The sequence below is a fragment of the Chamaea fasciata genome, unplaced genomic scaffold (genome assembly GCF_029207755.1).
Source record: "Chamaea fasciata isolate MVZ Bird 193981 ecotype frontalis unplaced genomic scaffold, bChaFas1.0.hap1 SCAF_17, whole genome shotgun sequence".
In the NCBI taxonomy this organism is placed as follows: domain Eukaryota; kingdom Metazoa; phylum Chordata; class Aves; order Passeriformes; family Sylviidae; genus Chamaea; species Chamaea fasciata.
The window spans coordinates 11,945,635-11,957,363 of record NW_027094102.1 but is presented as its reverse complement, the minus strand read 5'-3'; the positions used below and the strand labels follow the sequence as shown (position 1 = coordinate 11,957,363).

The following is an 11,729-nucleotide window of genomic DNA, read 5'->3' as shown; positions in this document are numbered from 1 at the left end:
ACTCACCTTGCACAAGCAACTCTACCAATTAGCTTTTTAAAACCTCTTTCTGTACAGGAAATTAGATGAGATGGACAGTTGGTCTGACCCACTAGTGCTGCTGTTATTTTTTTTTTTTATTAGAAATAGGCGGAGTTAATAGCAAATTTATACCAGCTTCCAGCTGGAGCTGCTCCAAGGCTGTGCAGCTGCAGAGTGGTAAGACCAGAGGGGAATGTGTGTTCCAGGCAAGAGTCTGTCTTCCCTTCTGCAGCGCTGGACCCCCAGGAGGATTTTGCAGAGCAGGCAAAACGTCTTGTAACATCACTGGGTGAGCCAGACAAATCAGTTTCCCATATCTACCTGTAGATCATCAGTGTTGGATCTGGGAAATGAGCCAAGAGGCTTTCTGGGCATTAAAAATGGGAAAGTGATCTGAGAGGAATGTGATCTAACGCTCTGCTTTCTCCTGGCCTTGAAGAGAAGCATGTGAGGTGACCCCACTGTGCAAGCTGAGCCCTGTTGGGAAGGCAGAACTCCTGTCCTCAGCCATGTGCCCAGGTTGTCCTGCTGGAATTAGCAAAATCCAGACCACAGGTTCCCTGCTGGGACTGCAGCTTGTGCTTTGTGCCCTGCCCTGCCCAGGGCTGCTCCTCTGCCACAGCCTCCTCATTTTCTGCAGAGCATTGTTACTTTTCCATTCCCTTTGTCCTGGTCTCTTGCCAGTGGACATGGACACTTTCAAAATGACTCACCTCACTGGTTTCCTGCTCACCTGCTCTTCCTACTCTTGCTTTCCAAATTGCTTCCTTTTTCATCTGCCCTTCCTCAGGCCTCTCATTAACATCAGCATTCCCTTCATGGACTGGTTCCTTCCTCCTCTGGTACTTCCAGCTCCCTGCTCTATCTATCCCTCCTGTCCACCCATTTATTTTTAGCTCTTTTCTCACACCACTGCATTGATTCCAGCCCTCCCCAGCAATTTTTAAAAGACGTCCTGTCTCCAGCTTACCTTTGCACGTAGCTTACACAGTTAAACATAACAAGTTTTCTCCTCTGAACAGAGGCTAAATAGAGTTAGAAAGGGACCTTTTAGACACATCCCTCACATCTTCTTTTGGCTGTCCAGATGTGGGCAGATGTGTTGACATTCTTCTTAGCAAACACATCAGGCTGTCTGCTCACACGATAATGTGATAACTTCAGAGATCTGGTAATGCCCTCAATTTTTAGACATAAATTATATTTGCTATCAAGAGTTTCTATGGCATTTGCTCTTAAAGCTATTTCATATCTGCCTATACCCACTATGCATTTTCAGTTTCCACATTCATATGTTAAGAGAGAAATGAAGAAAGCAAAAATGCCCTTTTTGATGCTAATCCACAGAGTTTCAATAACCAAATATTTCTTTTTAAGATGGCAGAGGCACTGACTATGTTCTAGTTCACAACGTTATTTCCTCTCTGAAATTTTCACAGCGCAGGAGATTGTTGCTGCCAACACATGCCAAGAAGTTTGTTAATTGTCATCCCTACCTTCCAAAGCTGTTATTGAGCCTGAAACCACTGCAGTGATAGCTGAGCTTGTTTGCAGCGTGAATATTACAAGTATTTTCCCCACAGTTCTGCACTGCCTTCTGGTCCTCACTTCAGTGTTGGCTAAGCTGTCATTTACAGGAGTGATGTTGTCATTGCAATATTTGATATTTTTCTGAGCGTAGCTGTCGTTGAAAGCACATTATGTACTTCCTAAGGAAATTTGCTATTTATTCCTTGCCATGAAGCTGGTGGCACTGCCAAGTAGCAGGTGTGGATAAACTCACCTGTGAGTGCAGCATGGCTGGAACATCAGGCAGACAAGCTGCCACTGGCCTGGGACAGCACCTGACAGAAGCACATCTTTGTGTTGTACTGCACCTCCAGACATCCCAGATGTTCTGCAATGGGCACTGTTAGGTGATTTTTACAATCCAGACACTATTTGATGGTAATTCTCTGAGCCTAGAGACTGGGCTGTTGATTACTGTTTTTTTGGGTTTTTTTGTTTTTAATTTTATTTTTTAAATTACAATTTATGCTTTGTTATGTTTTTGTTCTCATGGTTTATAGACTCATAGAGTCATTTCAGTAGGGAAAGCCCTCTAAGACCACAGAGTTCAACCACTAACCCAGCACTGCCAAGCCTTAGTGCCACATCTGCACATCTTTTACCCATCACAGAATCACAGAAATTTGTGTTCTTACAGGTCAAACCACAACACTCACCCCACTTGTCCCACAGCCAAGTCCCCTAGCTTGCTGAGAAAGACACTGCAGATGTTCCCAGACCATTTCTCTTTCCCACTGAGAGATCTTTTTGTTCCTTGCAGGGCTCTGCTGGCTCCAGATTTTGCAGAGCAGTCACCAGATTTCCTCTGGTCTTCCATGCCATCAGACATCCTCATTCCAGTAACACTGATGGGCTTCAGCTTTGGGAAAACTGCTGTTGAGTCTTCTGTGTAGGGTTTAATTATGGTTTTTCTAAATGCTGGAAGTTTATTTGCCAAAACCAACAGTGTCATGTAGTTTCTGTCTGTTTGCTACCTTCTAAAAGTGGTTTGTCCACTTAACTTTTGCTTTTTCTATTAAAAACCTTCCTTTGTAGATCCCTGAGAGAGGCTCCAGCTGCTGTAACCTGACCATATAAACCTTGGTGAGTGAATGAAGTGTTTTCCTCTCATTTCTTTGAGAAGCCACTTTGCCTTCACAATCCATCTCCTTCCCCTTGTCTGGATCTGTGTGGCGTTTCCCAGCATTATTCTTTGTTTTATGATGAATTTCTTCTGCTGCTTCTGTGAGGATATTTTGGAGAAGCTGATGGTGCTGTATCAATCCTCTCACACACTCTCTAGATGACCTCACCTACCCTGGCTTTAGGTTCATTTACCTGTAAACTGGCAGTGGCTGGTGCAGCTCGATAACATCCTGCAGGAAGATGTGAGACCTGTAAATCAAAGCCTTGTAGCAGCTGATTTATTCTTTAGTTCAAATTGAAATTGATCCTGTGCTTGTCTTACAGCTTTCACTGTCAGTTTGGTTAATGAATTCAGATTTTATTTGGGTCTGTAGTTTAGTCCCATACCTTTCCATGCAAATTATGATTGCCTCTCCCCTCACTCAGTCCATACCAGTGGTGGTTCTGCAGCTGCAGCTGATAGTAGGGTAAATGTCACCAATCTCTCACCGTTTGCATTTTTATAATCAACTCAGCTATTTGATTGCTTTTCCTCGCAGTGGTTCTCAGCAGAAATCTCCCATTGTTTAGAGGAAGTCATGCCTGGGTTTTCATTAGGGCCTGGAGACAGCTACAGACCTGACCCTGCCTCCCCTCCCCAGAGCTCTTTGTAGGTGTGTGATGGTAGATAAATTACAATCAGCTCACTGCAAACCTGGCTGTAAGCAATTCCTCTGACATGCAAATTGCTGAAAATTATTGGTTGTGTAGACATTGTACTAACACCAAATCATCCACATAACCTAAACATTTAAAACTCAGTGCAAATTGGGGCAGGGGCAATGCTGCTCTCAGCAGGACCTGGCTGTTGGAAGGGAGTGCAGCTCTGGAGAAGCAACAGGTGTTGTTACATTTATTGTTTTATGGATCTCAGGGCTCATCACAGGTCCCATAGGTTTATCCAGTGCACATCCTGCATGCTGGGATCACAGCATCTCTACCTCTCCCTGGATGCCTCTCACCTCATGTTCTCCTCGGTGGTGTCTCCCACAACTGGGAGGTCTACTTTGTTTCTTCAGCTTTTGCAAGAGTCTCAAGAACTGAACCCATGGCATAAACCTATAAAACTCTCTTAAATCATTCTTTCTGTGACTTCATGAATTCTCAGGAGGAATTGCTGCCTAAAATAATCTAGTGGTACCCAGCCAGGAGCACACAGTACAAATCAAGCCTCATCACCTCAAATTAGAGGCATAGAATGAATTTCAAAATGGTTTGGGTTGGAAAGGACCTTAAAGCCCAACTCAATCCACCTCCTGCCATGGGCAGGGACACCTTCCACTGTCCCAGGTTGCTCCAAGCCCTGTCCAGCCTGGCCTTGGACACTTCCAGGGATCCAGGGGCAGCCACAGCTTCTCTGGGCACCCTGTGCCAGGGCCTGCCCACCCTCACAGGGAAGAATTTCTTCCTAATATCTGCTCTTAATCTCTCCTCTTTGTTTAGAGCCATTCACCCTTGTCCTTTCACTGTGTGACTGTAGAGAAAGTCACTGTCCCTCTTTATGGCGTTCAGAGAAACTCTCAGTCATCTAAAGAAGCTGTAAGGCAGAGGCAATGTGCTAAAAGAGTTGTAAAAACAGAGTGAAGGCTGCAAGTTGTATTGGTATTGGTACTGAAACCTGCTAACCTCTGTTTAGCTCTAGGGCCAAAGTCCCACACAGAACTGATGACAATGTGGGATTTCCTGCATCTGGTAAACATCCACAGGGGAGAGCAGCATCCTTGTCAGCCTCCTCCTTCAGACCACTGACTGACAGACTAAGAGTGGACCAACTGCTGAACCTCAGTGTCAGAGGCTTTAAATTACAGCCTGGGGAGCAGCAGAAAGGCTTTACCTTCCTGCCTCTGTTGAGCCTCTTCTGTTGGTAATTTTCTTTCCCAATGTTTTGAAGTGCCCCCTTCCCCCAGCCCTCAGTGAGTGTTCAATCCTGACATTCCAGTTGAAACTGTGTGTGCAGCATCTGCTCTCCTCCCCCTTGGATCACATGCACGGCCTCTATTTATAGCAGGAGCGAATTTTTGCTCTTATGCATCGTTCCAGCCAGCAGAAAGCAAAACAGAAGGAGAAGCTGATGTAGGAAAATGTTCCCTCAGTTCAGATTTTCAACAGAGAAAGGAGTAACAACCTCCTGCCCTTTGCAGTGCCCTCACACCCCACAGTCTCCATCCAGAATCCTCCACTGGCCACTGTGCCATGGCCAAGTTCCTCCTGGAGGCCACCACACCCCAGTAATGAGCACATTCAAATTGAGCCAAGTGTATTTAGTTTTCAGAAGACTGGCATAAGTCATCTTTATTGAATATAATTTAGTTTTAACATATTGCTCTGTGCTTGAGTTATTATCTTCACTGTGCTTGGAGAAATAAATTACATTGAAGCCTTTATTTTTGACCTGTGACATCAATACACGCCATGGACAGATTCCAAAATCTTATCATCTTTGGCATGGCTATTAAATTACAGTGGTGAACAAACCTCTTTAGAAATGAAAAATGCTTTTGGAGCTTTGACCTTTTACATTTCAATTCGTAAAGAGCCCAGTGCAAATGGGAAATGCTGATCAAAATCCAGTTACTTTAATCTTCCGGGGTGTCCTTTCTGCAGAAGAGAAGAACAAAATGTATCTTCTTGCTTTGTAGCTCTTGGGATCTTGACACCAAACTCTGCCTGCAACTCTGAAATTTGGTGGTGGAAGCAGAGCTTGAAAGCACAGAACATAGCAAATCAGAATTTCCACAAAGAAACCCACTGCAATATAAAGGTACTGGACATCAAAACTGGACAAAGGCACTCGGCTGCACACGGGCTCTGTTCATCGGTGTTCCAAGAGGATGTGTGAGGATCTGCAATATTTTTACCTCTGTTCCTCTTCCCTGAGAATGCAGTGAGGCTTTGTCTGCCTGAAAGATGAGGAATTGTACCCAAACTGATATTTTATGTACTCTTAACCCAAGTATTTAAGTATTCTGAAGCCAGTACACCAAGATTTGGGTTGTTTTCTCACTTCTCCCACTATCTTCACAGAACCACTTTCCCTTTTCTAAAAAGTTCTCCCTGATTCCTTGTGCAGTACATGGGGATGCACAGTCAGATGGGGAGTGACACTGGGGTCAAAGGACACACTTTAGGGACAATACTGCAGAGCTCTGTGTGTCACTTGACTGAGGGAGCTATAGGGACAGGTCTATAGCAAAATGAACCAGGTTACAGAAATATTATTCCCATTACCCGTGGTTTTTACCTTCCCTTGTTCTTTTCAGCCACGTGAAGCACAAGGTTCAGCTGCCTCTGCTCATGGGAGAAGGATGAGGGGGTTCCCAAATTTCCATAGGCAGCCAGAGACATCACAGTGCACAGCTCTGAGGCACCTTTAGAGTGGTGAAAATTCATTCCCTCCTCATCAGTCCTCTGGCTGTCCTTGCTTTCAATATTATTTAATAGTGCTTTCTGTATTTCATACAACTTTTGGAGAGAGACTCTTTTTCTACTGCTGATGGGAACAAAAACACAAATTACACTGAAATTACTGAATACAGCTGGACAAAGACCGAGTTGCTCCTTATAAAGCTTTTAATTAAACTGTAACACCACAGTGAGGCAGAGGAGTTTCTGGGTTGTTTGTGATGTTTCAAGTGAGTAATTCTACCCTAGGACATCGGTCAGCAACACTCATTTAAATTCCACTTTAATCCCATATTACCTTTTCAGAGCCCTGGAAAACCTTGACATGCCAAAGAAGGGACAAGCCAGTTTCTTTTGTTGGATCAGAAAACAGGGATGGCCCCAAAAGCCTGGGGCACAGAAAGGTCCCTAGAGATGGGAATGCAGAGAAGATAATTGAGTTTACTGATGCACCAAATGGGATTTGCATTTCTAAATGAGTCATTACGGTCAATAAATTCACCAGGGGCAAGTTGGATGTTAATTTTTTTGGTTTTGGTATATTCCAGGTACCACCTTGGACCAAAATTATGGAGAGGAAGTGGTTAACAAGTCTGCAAGGCTGGTCTGTTGGACAGAGAGCTAAAATAAAGCACCGTGCTGCAGGAAAAACCTAATGTATGTAAATTGAATGCCAATTGATTAAACATATTCATTGAGGTTTCACTTCTAGGTCATAAGTAATGTATCTATTACATACTTGTTAAACCTCATTAAATAATTGCCTAGTGGTATTTAACATGCAATAAGTATCCCCTGAAATTCAGCTAAAATGTATTCCTGCATTTGCTTAGGAACTCGCCTGAGTGAATTGATTGAAGATTTGAATAAAAGGGATCTGCTGTACGGTGGTGTGAGATATCCCAGTAAATCTGCTAAAAGACACAGAGTATCTGCACAATTATCCATGTAATTCCATGCAGAGGGAAGGATTAGTCACTACAAAGCTGAGCTCAGGGGTGGAGAGCTGGAGTCTGCAGGACAGAAGCAGAACAGGAGAGCAAGAGACCTTGGGAGAGTTTTCCAAGGTATATGGACTTGGAGCTGCAAATTTTACTTTTTATTTTCATAGGTGAAAAATGTTTGCTACAAATCTAAATGTTTATCCCCAGGTACAGGGCTCACTTGTTGCTGGTGAATTATTAGCAACGTCTTGCAGTCACAGGCTCGGGAGCGAAACAGCTCCAGTCACCTCACAAACATAAATTAAAGACTCGTGGGGTCTGTGGGAGGCAGCCACTTTATATCATCCATTGCTCATCGAAGGCATAAGCAAACTCAGGCACTGAGTTTAAATTATTTGCCTAGGCTGTCTCAGGAAAATCGATGGGGAACATCAGCCAGAAAATTCAGACGTATCTGCCTCTCACCTAGGGCTGCTCCAGGTAACTCCTCAGCCTGGGTGTGCCGAGTGGCCCTGCTCCTGCAGACCAGACACTGCAGCACAGCCTGGAAACTTCCCATTCCCCTCAGCCCAAGGCACGTGGGCTCCTCTGCAGTCAGAATTAATCATGAGCAGCAAACAGAAAACAAAGCAAACCCCCCTCCCCCCGCCAAACGAACAAACAAACAAACAAACAAAAGTAAAAACACGTTTATCAGCTACTGCCTAATTTTTGATGGATCACTGAGATTCCTGCTTGTGGCCCAAATGATCAGCCTGTGCAATTGATGCTCAGGATGTTGGACCAGGCCCTTGGCAGGATTATTCTTCACAGGATCCTCCTGGAGAGCCCCTCTGAGCCCCAAGGAAGGGGAAAACGCCCCTTTTCCTCCTGACTCCTCTGAGCTCTTTCCAGGCACCAGACAGTCCTGGGGGCATCCAGCTGGAGATGGCATCCCACTAGCACCTCTCCCATCCCACACAGAGCTGATCTTGTAATTAAACCAATCTTCCCATGGAGCAACTCAGACTGATTCCTGAGAGACCGGAGAGACAGAAGTGTGACAATGACTAAGAACCCGAAATGTCTAAGTTGTTTTTTTTTTTCCTGTGATATTTTATAGACATGAGTTAGAAATGTTGCTGAAACCTGCTGATTTCCCCCCTCCAGCTTTATCTAATTTTTTAAAAGCTTGTAGGGAATTTCTAGGCAGAACTCCAGGAGGAGGATGAGAGCAAACACACGGGGGAGCACTCAGACTGTAACAGCCAGAGCTCTCCATACACCCAGCTCGTGTTCCTGAAATGACCATTTCAGTGCAAAACCTGGCTTTTCAAAATCCCCATTTGCTCTGAAGAGTTCACCGTTTCCCAGAAAACGAAAGTACCACGTGGAATTTTCTAAATGCCAGGACCACGGGGTGACCCACTCTGCGAAAGAAAAGAGAAGCACTTTTAAGAAGTCTCAACAACAAAGAAGTGCTGAATTTTGAAGCCTGTTTCTACTAAATGCCTTTTTTTAAAAAAAAATTTACTCCCAGCTCTTTTTGTTTGGAAATGTCTTTCAGCAAGCCTTTGCATTTATATTGGGTTGCCTGTTTGCCTAATCTTCGATGTCCAGCTCAGCAAACTCCCCTGTTTGGAGAAGTATCTCCTAAAATACAGATTTGAGACTTAAAAGCGGGTATTTAGCGTGTCCACCATATGAGCAAAGCACTTGGCCCCCATAATAAATTCCCTGCATTTGCAGAGTTTTTGTCATGCTTGCACAGTAAACATTTGTGAAATCGATTTAATGGTTTAATTTTTCCAGCGCTTGTGAAGATAGGTACTTCAGGAACATTGCTTAATACACAGCCAAAGCATAAACCCAGCCACTGAACAGTATTATATAATTAAATTTCTATTTAATGGTGTTTATGCTTCTGTTTTGAAGCTGGAAATGTGATATATGCACACACTCCGCAACAGGTGTGTTGTAATGTTATTAGCAGGCAATGATGCTAACGCTCCGAGTTCCTTTAATTTGTGCATTATTAAAGAATCCTTGCCTCATTCTCACATAACAAATTCCAGAACTACCTTCACAGAGGTAAATACCACAATGCTGGAATAACTATTGCCTCTCTGCAGCCATCAGCCGTGCCACAAAGCTCTCTGCAAGACACAGGTGCAGCACTTCTCCATCCTCCCCAGCCTTGCCCACAACTCAGTTTGTGTTTAATAGGACCCAAGGGAGAGCAGAGACGAGGAAAAGTGGGTTTTATGCACATACAAATACACTAAGGAAATAGAACAGGAAACAACACTCCTCTGGCTCTTTGCTGGAAAAACAAAGGGTTCTGAGGCTGAGGAAGAGTGTGGCTGAAGGGAGAGGAAGGCATTTTTATTACCTGGTAAAGTGAAGAGTTAACTGAAAGGAGTAACGCATTTCACTTACTTATATAATCAGTTGTATTTTAATGGCAATATGTTTGGTTACACTCCAGAAATAGGATAAAGGTCTTATGGTGAGCAACCTCAGGCAGCAGGGACATTGAACTTCTAGTATATGTAGGATTTTGCAGGTGATGAGTTCTGGGGTCCTTGGAATCGTGGAATCATGGGATATTTGGGTGGAAAAAGCCCTCTGAGATCAGCAGGTCCATCCACTAACCCAGCACTGCCACATTCACCACTGAACCCTGTCCTGAAATGCCACATCCACGCATCCTTTGACCACTTCCTTGGAAGTCCACAGGCAGGCTGTTGTGTCTACACACCTCTGGGGGCTCCTGAGGCTGTGTTTATGAAAGTTTCCAAATGGAAAATAAAAATATCTGTCTTTCTTGCACTGATGCTTATTTGCAGTCAGCAGGGTTAATGGAAAATTGTTATCATGGTGATTTAAGAATGGATTTTACAGAAAAACAGAAAGATCTGGTGGCTCTTTCATCATGTGGTTAGAGAAAAAAAATCTTTACATTATTTTTGCTGCAGATGGGTTCAATATCCTTAACAAAACAAGGTCAATATCATGATCTGCATTGTTGAAATATGAAAACAGAGCCAAAGTGTGCTACTTCTCTGGGGCTATGTACAATGTAGTGTCACAGTGTGCTGATGGAGTGGCAGGTACATCACAGGTGTGAGTTTCTCATTAGGAAATACCTGGAAAGCAAAGAGAAATGGTACTCACTGTAATCAAATAAATGAGCTAAAAATATGGTGGTGATAAAATGCTGCTTAATCTGATCTCATGGACAAAACTGCTCGGTGCTGTAAAAAATAATAATCGTTTCTCTCCAGCCTATTACCCTTCTTTGTGTTCCTGCAGCAGAGCGGAGAGAGCAGGAGCTCTCAAAAATTTCCATCTGCAACGAGGTTTTAAACAGTCTCATACAAACATTTCCTGGGAGAGTGAGCAGCTGCATGGCCACCAGTTCCCTTGGGAAGGGAAGGGGAATAACAGGGACAGGGCAAGGCTGGCTGGGATGCTCCAGGACCAGTGAGCCCAAATAAGGATTTCAACAGCCAAAGGCATCAGTGAATTATAAATCATTTCAGGAGTCTCTTAAGGATCTGGGTGGAGTGTATTCCAGGGATCAGCTCAGCTCAAGTAAGCAGAAGGTGAAGCCTAGTGAAAGGAAAAAGGGAACAATTTAAACTGCTCATGTGTGGAGTCGGTCTTAAATTAACTGTAGGGAGTCAGGAGAGCAACAGGGTGTCACTGCCAACAAGACATCTCTTCAGTGAGCACTGGTGGCCAGAAAAGCAAACAAAATGCTCGTTTGCATTAGGAAAAAGCTCGAGGAAAGCACAGAATTATTCCTTATCTTTAATACGAAGTGACACCACACCATGGATCCTCTGCTCAGCTTCACTCTCCAGTCTTATGGGAGGAGAGAGCAGAAATAAAACAGGTCTGGGGAAGGCAATGAAAATGATTAAGTGAATAGAAAGCTGAGGTGTGTGGAAAGATTAAAATATTAGAACTATATATCTTAGACATTAGAGGAAAAAGAGGCGATGACAGAGAGAAATAAAAAAAATAGCAAAGTGATGATAGAGATATAAAAAATAGCAGAAGGTTTAAATAAGGTAAGTCAAGAACTCCTATTCCTTGAGCAGGAGGTGTATAAGATGAAATGAAAGATCAATAGTTTAGACCTTCTTTAGACACTTAGTGATGCTCAAGAGAAGACTGAAATCTGTATAAATGGTGTCCAAGTGTACATTGGAACAGTAACCTGTAACAGGTAAGAACCTCCACAGTCCTGAGCTCAGCCCAGCCATGAATTCTTGAAGTCTGAATGATTAGAAGGTGTCTCAGTTCATTAATGGATTTACTGCCTTTGCCCCTGGATCAGCATGCAGAATGAATTTCAGAGAAAAATAAAATGTTATGTATTTCTGCACTGAGATAGAGATCAGGGTTGGTGGGTTTTTTTATTCTTTGGAATTAATGAAGTAGAAACCTCTCTGTGTGAAATCTACAGTAACAGGAATTACGCTCAGTGCATGTGGCAGTAGATATCTGAGATATATTCCAGACAGACACCACACATTTTGCAGCAGACTGTTCTAAGTGCTACAAGATAACAAAGAGCAGATTTCTAAAACACTTACAGAGCTGTCCAGAACAAAATCCAACGGCTCTGTGTGGATCAGT

The 11,729-nt window shown here is 43.5% G+C and overlaps 1 long non-coding RNA gene across 1 annotated transcript; it reads left to right on the top strand.

Moving 5' to 3' along the window:
* The first annotated feature begins 204 nt into the window (after positions 1 to 204).
* LOC136298409 (uncharacterized) lies at positions 205 to 5,779 on the top strand. Its single transcript, XR_010723305.1, has 3 exons — positions 205 to 310; positions 2,626 to 2,673; positions 5,394 to 5,779. It is a non-coding gene; the product is annotated as an uncharacterized lncRNA (long non-coding RNA).
* The last annotated feature ends 5,950 nt before the right edge of the window (positions 5,780 to 11,729 follow it).